Source organism: Helianthus annuus, chromosome 4 (genome assembly GCF_002127325.2).
Source record: "Helianthus annuus cultivar XRQ/B chromosome 4, HanXRQr2.0-SUNRISE, whole genome shotgun sequence".
Taxonomy (NCBI): Eukaryota; Viridiplantae; Streptophyta; class Magnoliopsida; order Asterales; family Asteraceae; genus Helianthus; species Helianthus annuus.
Window position 1 is genome coordinate 113,631,196 of NC_035436.2, and position 9,118 is coordinate 113,640,313.

The window sequence follows — 9,118 nt, forward strand, 5'->3', positions numbered from 1 at the left end:
TCGCCATCCTTGGTTGTAAGTTCCCGTTGGGGGACCCGACGGCCTAGGTCTATTATCAATGTAGTTTACCATTTCTTGTTGATCGTCTGTTTCTTTCATGCAACTCCAATTTTCATGTGACCCACCACACCTTTCACAAGCCATAACCGAGACTATTTTTGTCATTTCCAATTTTTTTATCTTTGAAGAAAGGGCCTCGATTTGGGCTTGTAAAGAAGCGCTTTCATCGACCTTATGGGTGCCCGGGGCGATAGACTTATTTCCCCGGGGGGTGTGCCATTGAAAATTGGTTTGAGCAATTTCCTCAATTTGATTATATATTTCGTGTGGGCGTCGATTACCTAAAAGTCCCCCGGAGCTAGAATCAAGTGTCTGCCTAGTGTGTGGCAACAATCCATTATAGAAAGTGGATACTTGTTGCCATATTGCGAGGCCGTGATGGGGACACTTGCGTAATAGCTCCTTGAACCTTTCGCAAGTTTCATATAAGGATTCCCCGTCCTCTTGTGAATATGTATTAATTTCAGTCATTAACTTAGCAGTTTTAGCGGGAGGGAAATACTTATATAGAAATTTTTGGGCTAGTTCATCCCAGGTGTTTACCGATCCAGCTGGGAGGGCGTTGAGCCAAGCTTTCGCTCGGTCTTTTAGTGAGAAGGGAAACATACGGAGGCGGATGGCGTCGTTTGATGCTCCATTGATCCGAAAGGTATCACATATTTCCAAGAAATTAGTTATATGTAGATGGGGATCCTCGTCCGCAAGCCCGTGGAAGGTTGCGGAGTTTTGGAGCATTTGTATCAAATGCGGCCGAAGTTCGAAGTTATTAGCTTCGACATTCGGAGCATTGATAGCGGTGCCTAGATTACCTACGGTGGGTCGTAGGTAATCCATAAGGGTACGTTGGTCCGCCATTGGAGGTGGGTCACCCGAAACCTTCTCTTGGTTTTTGGCTTTTAACCTTTTTCTGAGAAAGCGTTCGGGTTCTTCTAGTGGTTCTTTTATGTCTTTATTGGAACTGGAGCTCATACACTACGTGAGGTTGGCATCGGGTTCCAAGTCCTGCAATAAAAACAGAAAAGAATGTTGGTCAGAAGGTTCACCACGGCCCCGTGTTTAGCGAACACGGCCCGTGGTCAGAGTTTCAGTGATTGTTTTCCAGATCCCAGTTACTGGAAGTTGGACACGGCCCCGTGTTGCACCGGCACGGCCCCGTGGTCAGCCTTCTGTAACTTGGAAAACAAAAACTGCCAGTAACGATGCTGGGCACGGCCCGTGTCCGACCAGGCACGGCCCGTGCTGAGCCCTGCAGAAGCTGAAAAACTAAGAAAAATCCTAAAAATTAAAAAGAAAAATAAAAATATGATTAGGCCGTTGATTCCTAACTTTCTTAAAATCCTTGTTTCCCCGGCAGCGGCGCCAAAAACTTGATGTGCGTGAAGTGTGTTATATTTTTGATGTATATTTAAGCCCCTTTTTACACTTTTAGCCAAGTTTTAAATTTATAAAACACGATATTTACTAACACTAAACACACATATGGGCAAGTGCACCCATCGTGGACGTAGTATAGTGTTGGTAAGATACCGAGGTCGTCCAAGGACACAAGAGCTTTTAATACCGGTTTATCCTCAACGTCTAATCAAATCAAAAAGTGAGAAAAATATTTTTTTTTTAAACTAAGAAAATAAAAACTAACTAAATGCTGAAAAATAAAATAAAATAAAAACAGATAGACAAGATGAATCACTTGGATCCGACACGTGTATTAGTATAACCTTTGATTATTTTCGCACTTTTGCACTTGTTTAAGAGATTATCTTAGTTATTGTAGTAGGCCCTTCTTTTGAAGGCGACGTTACCCTCAACCCAGTAGTTTGAGTCAGCAAGGATACAATCCTAAAGGGTCGGATTATTGAAAGATAATGAATTAAGTTATTAATGCAAATTGTGGTAGGCCCCGCTTTCGGCGGTGACGTTACCCTCGGCTAAGTAGTCTGAGTCAGCAGGGATACAGTCCTAAATAGCCGGGTTATAGTATTAATAGTAGTTAACTTATGAGGGGGTCAAAGAGTTTGGATCCCCGCCATCCAATACCTATGGGCATTGAAGGAGATCCTACTAAATTTGACCCAGGTCCCAAGCAGGACCTCTAAACGCTGAACAAGGGCAAGACCTTTACCAAACCGTTCCCTTAACCCCCGACCAGGTAGCCAACATACCTCCATATAGACCGTGGAGATATGAATGGTGAAAATCTTTTATTTTATATAGACAGTAAAATAATGCCAAGACACCACGGACAAACGATAAGGAAAGATCACCTTCAACATAAGCAACTAATTATTAAAGTCATTAATACAAAACCAAATAAAAAGTGCAAAAGATTAAAAATAAAAAGTATTATACTAAACACTTGTCTTCACCAAGTGATGTAAGAGACTTAGGCAAACATGGCCTTGATTGTCAAGAACTCTTACGATCAATCTTGGATCCCGAGACGACTCACACACTCTATGATGGACAATGGATGATGGTGGTGGATGATGGTGTTATGGTGGTGGTGGGTGGTGGATGAAGTGTGAGAGAGGTGGTGTGCCAAGGGATGAGATGGAATGAAACCAAGCACTCCTATTTATAGGCTGAACAGAAGGCTGGGCACGGCCCCGTGTCCGCTGGACACGCCCCCGTGCCCGTCTGACACTCTCTCTCCTCATTAATTGTAATTCGCAATTACAATTAATGCGCCTGCTGTACTTTCACCACGCCCCCGTGCCCGCTGGACACGGCCCCGTGGTGGGCAATGGAAGCTTCTATAAGTTTGTCTTTTATGCTGCTTCTTGGGCACGGCCCCGTGCTGGCTGAGCACGGGGCATGTTCAGACTTCTGCTTTCTCTTCTTTGCCTTGGAGGATGCCGTTGAGGGTCCGGGCAGTCTACTTTTATTCCTTTTCTTGTATTTATGCTAGAATTAGTTGTCTTTTTGCTTCTTTTGTGAATTTGAGCTCATTTCATCCTGAAAATACAAAAGAAAGACAAAAACACTCTTTTTCCAACATTAGTACTTAAAAAGGGTTAGTTTTATGCCTTATTTAATGTGATTTATATGTTGTATTTTACACACATCAGTTAGAAATGCTTGATTGCAATCCTTGTCAAAGATGAAAGGTGCATCTTTTTCAAGTAATTTTGTTTGAGGTCTTGAGATTTTCGAAAAGTCTTTGATAAACCGTCTATAAAATCCGGTCATGCCCTAAGAAACTTCTGATTGCTCTAACGGAGGATGGTGGAGGTAATCGAGAAATTGTGTCTATTTTTGCTCGATCAACTTCCATTCCTTCGCTTGAGATCTTGTGACCAAGTACTATTCCCTCTGTTACCATGAAATGGCATTTTTCCCAGTTAAGGGCGAGGTTAGTTTCCTCACATCGGGATAGCATTCGTTCAAGGTTATCGAGGCATTGGTCGTATGAATCTCCAAAGATAGAAAAGTCGTCCATGAAGACTTCCATTGTCTTTTCTATCATGTCTGGGCTTTTCTTTCTCTCTATCTTCAGACTCCCCCTCTCGATTTACTGGCATTCCTTTGTTCTTCAGTAACATCTTTAGGATCGTTGTCTGTCTTTTCATCTAACAGCTTCGTATCTTATCCTGCAAATTCTCTACCCAAAACATAAGTTTTACAATTTTAGAATAAAGATGTATGCACTAAAACAAACTCTTCCTCAAACCAAACTGAAACTTTATCAGTGACAGTATTAATGAACCACCTGAAAGGTTAAAATATGAAAACATTTAATTCCACACAAACACTCCCCCTCAAATATTGCTCATCATGTTTAGCACTCGGAATTTTGAAAATCAGCTTTCCAATATCAGTTGTCTAAAATCTTTTTGACTTTTTCAAAATTTATGCTAAAACACACTGAAAATCTTTTTGGATTTTGAAATAAAGAAATATGTAATGCAGTAAAGAAATATTTACAAAACAATATTTTTGTGAGTTCGTGTAAGAGGATCATATCAGTTTATGAGACAAGTCACCAACATCGTTAAGCTTCATTTCATTTTAAGTTCTAAACAATTCACCTAGATTGTCAGTATATTTGTCCACTTAAATTTTCACACAAAGTTCAACTGTTCCGAGATACGATATTAATGTTTTAAGAACTTAAACTTATCCGTGTGTCCCACTACTTGAATATACTCCCGTATCCAGATCCCAATATTCAGTCTTAAAGGTGAGTATACCACAGATGATATCTGTTCAGGGGTTAATTGCGAAACCGTGAGAGCTCAGGTCAGAACTTCCGTTCAGCAGAGAGATGACGGCTCGACTTTTGGTGTGTCCCCTTTAGAGGATCTTTTGATTTCAACAGCAGCGACTATCAATTTTATTGTTTCATCAGCTTGCTGAGGGCGATGCTATGTTTCAAGCATTTGCGGAAAGCATTATCCGGGGACTAGGTCAGTACTTCCATACAGCAGAAGTCCCGGGATAATACCCCAGATATCACTGAGCATAAAGACCTAGTATCTCAGAATAAGGGACCTTTCAAACAAGATTTCAGGGGTTACCTATATATCCAAGTTTGTGTTAACCCACAGAATAAGCAAGTTTGAATTTTAGGTTTATATCTCGTCACAATCTACTAAATGTGTAAAAACCTACTGGCACATCCTCAGTGAAATTGTTTATCACATTTTATCTTTACATTTCTTTAGCATGTTGTGACAGTTCACTGATGTACTATCATTTCCTCTTTTCACAACGAAACTCATTTTAAATTTTATCATGTTTTTGGCTTTTTCAAGTTTTCTAATGTTTTTATTTCCCTACTCCCCCTAAAATGCAAACACATTTCAAAGGAAATTTGAAAATAACTAGATTCTTGACCCACTTGAAAACATAGAAAACAACACAAACTATACAGAAACTTGACAACTAATATCAAATCGCCTCAATTCTCCATTCATTAGGCATAAACAATCTGAACTCCCCCTTTCACAAACCATTTTCTCATTTAGATTTCAAAACACTTAAGTCTGTTTTAATCAAAATGATTTTTCCGGAAAATGAGTTTGTTAAGATAAAAACCACTTGTAGGTTTATCACTTTGTTAAAATCGGGGATATGGTTCATCATCTTGTTCTTAGTAATATCATGAGTTAGTAAATCAAGTACAACTTAATGTCCCTGATTCACTATTTTGCAATTAAGCAACCTGTACCACTTGTAAAATAACCATACAATACCACTTGTATGTATATACAACATGCCGATTCCTGCTTCGCACTTACCAACCTGGAAGCTCCGGCGTAGTCATTCAACCTGTAAATTTTTAACAATTTTAAGAATTTTTCATACAAACTCAAAATACATGAATGATGCCGATTCCTGATCCACGATTACAAAATTGGGATCTCCGGCAAGTCAGGTTTTTCAATCGAAGAAAATGTCCACCCAAGCCTGACCAGCCTTGGGTGATTTCAATTCAGATTTTGTTGGGGTGTAAGTTGCTTTCTTTGTAGCGTAGAAGTCTTTTACCCCTTTCACCTTCCTATCAACCATTTTACCGAAAATTTTCTTTACATTCCCATTAAAAGCCTTCTCAACATCAAAATTATCTTTTTCAGAAAAATCCTGATTTGAGATATCAGTCTTTCCAGCTTTTCTCTTAAAATTCTCAGTCCTCAATGGTGGAAAGTTCTCGTCATCCATTGAAGGAACTGAGTTTTCATCACTCTCATCAAACTGTGGCTCCTCTGATTTTGTGGAATCAGATTCATCGCCAGATTTTACCTCAGATTTCTTAACAACCCATTTTTGGTTGTCAAGTTTTACACTTCGTCTGTAAAATCTCTTCGAACATTCACCAACTTCAAATGTTGAATTTTTGAAAACTTTAAATTGTTCAGTTGGTGGTTCGGTTTTATCAACAACAACTTCTTTCAGTTTTCCAGAAACTCCCTGTTTTGTGTTTGTCGCTTTCGGACAGTTCCATGCAATGTGACCAACTTCATTGCATCGGAAACAGGTTCTGGTTTCTTTCTTCACGTAAGCTCCATTCTTTTTCTTCTCGGCAAGAAATTCTTGATTAGATTGTTTCCAGAATGAGCACTTCTTCTCCTCTTCAGCAGACGGACCTGAAACAAATTTTGTAGTTGTTTTAGAAAATTTTTCATTTTTATAGTTTTCTGAGGGAATAAAACCAAGTCCTTTCTTTTTGTAGCTACGATTTTGGTTTGGTTTCTTTTGAAAACCCGAACCAGAATTGTAACCTTTTTTCTTGTTTAGTCATTGTTGAACTCTTGAGGTGTAAAATTTAGGTTTTACAATAAGATTTTCATCTTTTATTTCAGAAATATTAATTCCTGTTAGTTTGAAAACCTTTTTGATCATTTCTGGTTTAACACCTCTTATTGGAAACTCTTTATCAAAATATAATTTGTCAGAACCATTCAAAGTATAGACAACTTCAAATGTTTCATCATTCAAATTAGATTTTGATAACAAAAATTCTTTACTATAAACCCGTTTTCCCGATGATTTTGAACTCTTTTCGGACGAACTCGAACTCCTGACTGACTGACACGAACTTTCGGACTCGGACTTTGACTCTGACTCCTCATCCTTATCCAACACCTGATCGACCACTCGTTTTATCAGTTCGGACTCATGATCTGTGTCGGACGCTGTGAACGTGACGTCAATATTGTCCGGTAAAACATCGGTTATCTCGGATTCTAACTTAATATTGATCGCCTGTTTTAGTTCTTCCTCGTTAGGTTTTCTAGGCGAGTACCCTTCCCAAATCGGAGGCGGACACTTATTATAACAGACACCCTGTTTCTTACCAGTATCCTTTCTCTTCTTTGGTTGTTCATCTTTAAATGCCTCAAAACCTTCAACTGTTGGATAAATTCTGTCGATTATGTAGTCACAACCTTTGTAACTTTGCAGCAATCTTCTGATTCTTTCATTCTCAGCTGCTTCATTCTCCAACTCTTTCTTCAACTTTGCACATTCTTCTATGTACATGTTGATCTCTTTTTGCTTTGTCATCATTGTAGCATTCATCATCTTCAATGCTTTCTCTCGTTCAGAGTTAGTCTTCTCTAGACCATTCACATGCCTGTTCAATACATCATACGACTTTTTCAAGTTCTTTACATCAAATAACAACTGTTCTTTCAACTTTTCTAACTCACTAAACCTCTCGTCTTTCTCTATACATTGTTTACAAGACTCTAAACATGTAAGACAAGGTTTTGTGACTTCGACAATTTTTTCGATCTCTATGATTTTTTCAACTTCAACAACTTTCTTAGCTTCAGTCACCTTTTCTGCTTCAATAATCTTCTCATTAACACTACTATTATCAGTTGGTGATTGGTCAAACTCTACTGATTTGTCAGAACTATCATCCGAAGAACCAGAGTTAGTTGATGTTTGATCGACAACAATTGCTTCTTCTGAACTTTCATCGGATGAAACGGATTTTTCTTCTTGATTCTTCTTATTCACATCATTGTTCTCTATTTGTTCTTCAAGCTTCTTAATGAATTGACAAATTGACAATCTAGAGTATTCTCCATTTCTTTTTAAATCCAACAGATATGTACCCCATTCTTGTTGAGGTATGGAATTGGCTAATCTCTTAACCCATTCATTTGGATTTTTCTGAATACCCTTCTCAGACATTAAGCGAACAAGATGACTATACCTCTCAATGATACTCTTTGTACTTTCTCCTGGACAACCTGAAAACAAATCAAATTCTTTCTTTAATACATTTATTCTATTAACTGTTTCACTAGTCATATTAAAGAATTTTAAGTCCATGATTTGGAAACACGTTTATCGAGACAGTCACTTAAAATGAAATATCAAATTCAAACTAGATCCCCTTTTGAATGAAATGATTCACCTCATGAAACACCTGAAACAAACAAACAAAACACAATCAGTTTAACACTTATCAACTAACAGAAACGAACTGATACTCGAACCAGTGAATATTCTGTGTGGATCGAAGTTTGAAATTGGCAAACTGTGAGAACTTCTTTGACACGGATCAAAATCAAACGAACAGATTCACTATGGACGAACTGATGGACTTTCAAACGACCTTCCCCGACTTCCAATCGACCTGGTTCAAAATTCAAGTGAACTGGACCTTTGAATGATCAAACCATGAAATTTGGTCCTTTGAACTGTATTGTATTTCAAACACTCATTTAAACAAAACTAGTTTGACATTTAACAAAATAATGCTGACACGGTTATATAGGCCGAAGATATCATATATTTGCTTTTAAACACAAAATCAAAATATTGATTGGGCCGAGTTATGAAATTGTGACTTTTAAGAAAAATGCCGACAAACTCTTATAACACATGACTTCTCATTGGGCCTTCATTTTGTTTTGGGCGGCAACTGTTAATTGGGCCAATACTCTATGGGGCGGTGGGCGGTGGAACAAAAAATTGGTATTGGGCCGTTTATTTAGTGGGGCGGTGCCTTCAGAATTCAAACACCCATTGATTGGGCCTAACACTTTATGGGGGGCGGTGGAAGGACAATGCTATGATTACAATTCACAATTCACATAAGCCTACACATCATAACAACAGACAAATGGACGGCAACTTGAAAGTGATTGGTTCATATGAGCGAACCACTATTATTGCACAACGAGCGAACCATAATTTTGACTAATAAGCGGATCTGTTATGTTGACATATAAGCGAACTGTAATAATGATCTATATAAGCGAACCATCTGTTTGGATTAATGAGCGGACCTCACATGACAGAAAAGCGAACCATGTGTTAAGTTTTGAGCGAACCTAAGTTGGATTGACACAAAAGCGAACTACAATTATGTTTATGAGCGAACCTGATTTAATTTTTTGAGCGGATCTAACAAATTTCGAGCGAATCTGCCTTAAACGTGTCCTAAAAGCGAACCTGATTACAATTTGGAGCGAACCTATCACGATGCCGTAAAAGCGGACCTGTTTGTTTGACGAAAAAACAAACCGAAAAACCTCGATTTCTCCTAAACGGCTAGGAGTTTCGATCTGAAACTTGGCAGGGTTGTAGATCAGGTATA

At 38.5% G+C, this 9,118-nt stretch overlaps 1 non-coding gene across 1 annotated transcript; it reads left to right on the forward strand.

The window, feature by feature from the left end:
- Window positions 1-430: 430 nt before the first annotated feature.
- Window positions 431-537, forward strand: LOC118491958. Its single transcript, XR_004892403.1, has one exon. It is a non-coding gene; the product is annotated as a small nucleolar RNA R71 (small nucleolar RNA).
- The last annotated feature ends 8,581 nt before the right edge of the window (window positions 538-9,118 follow it).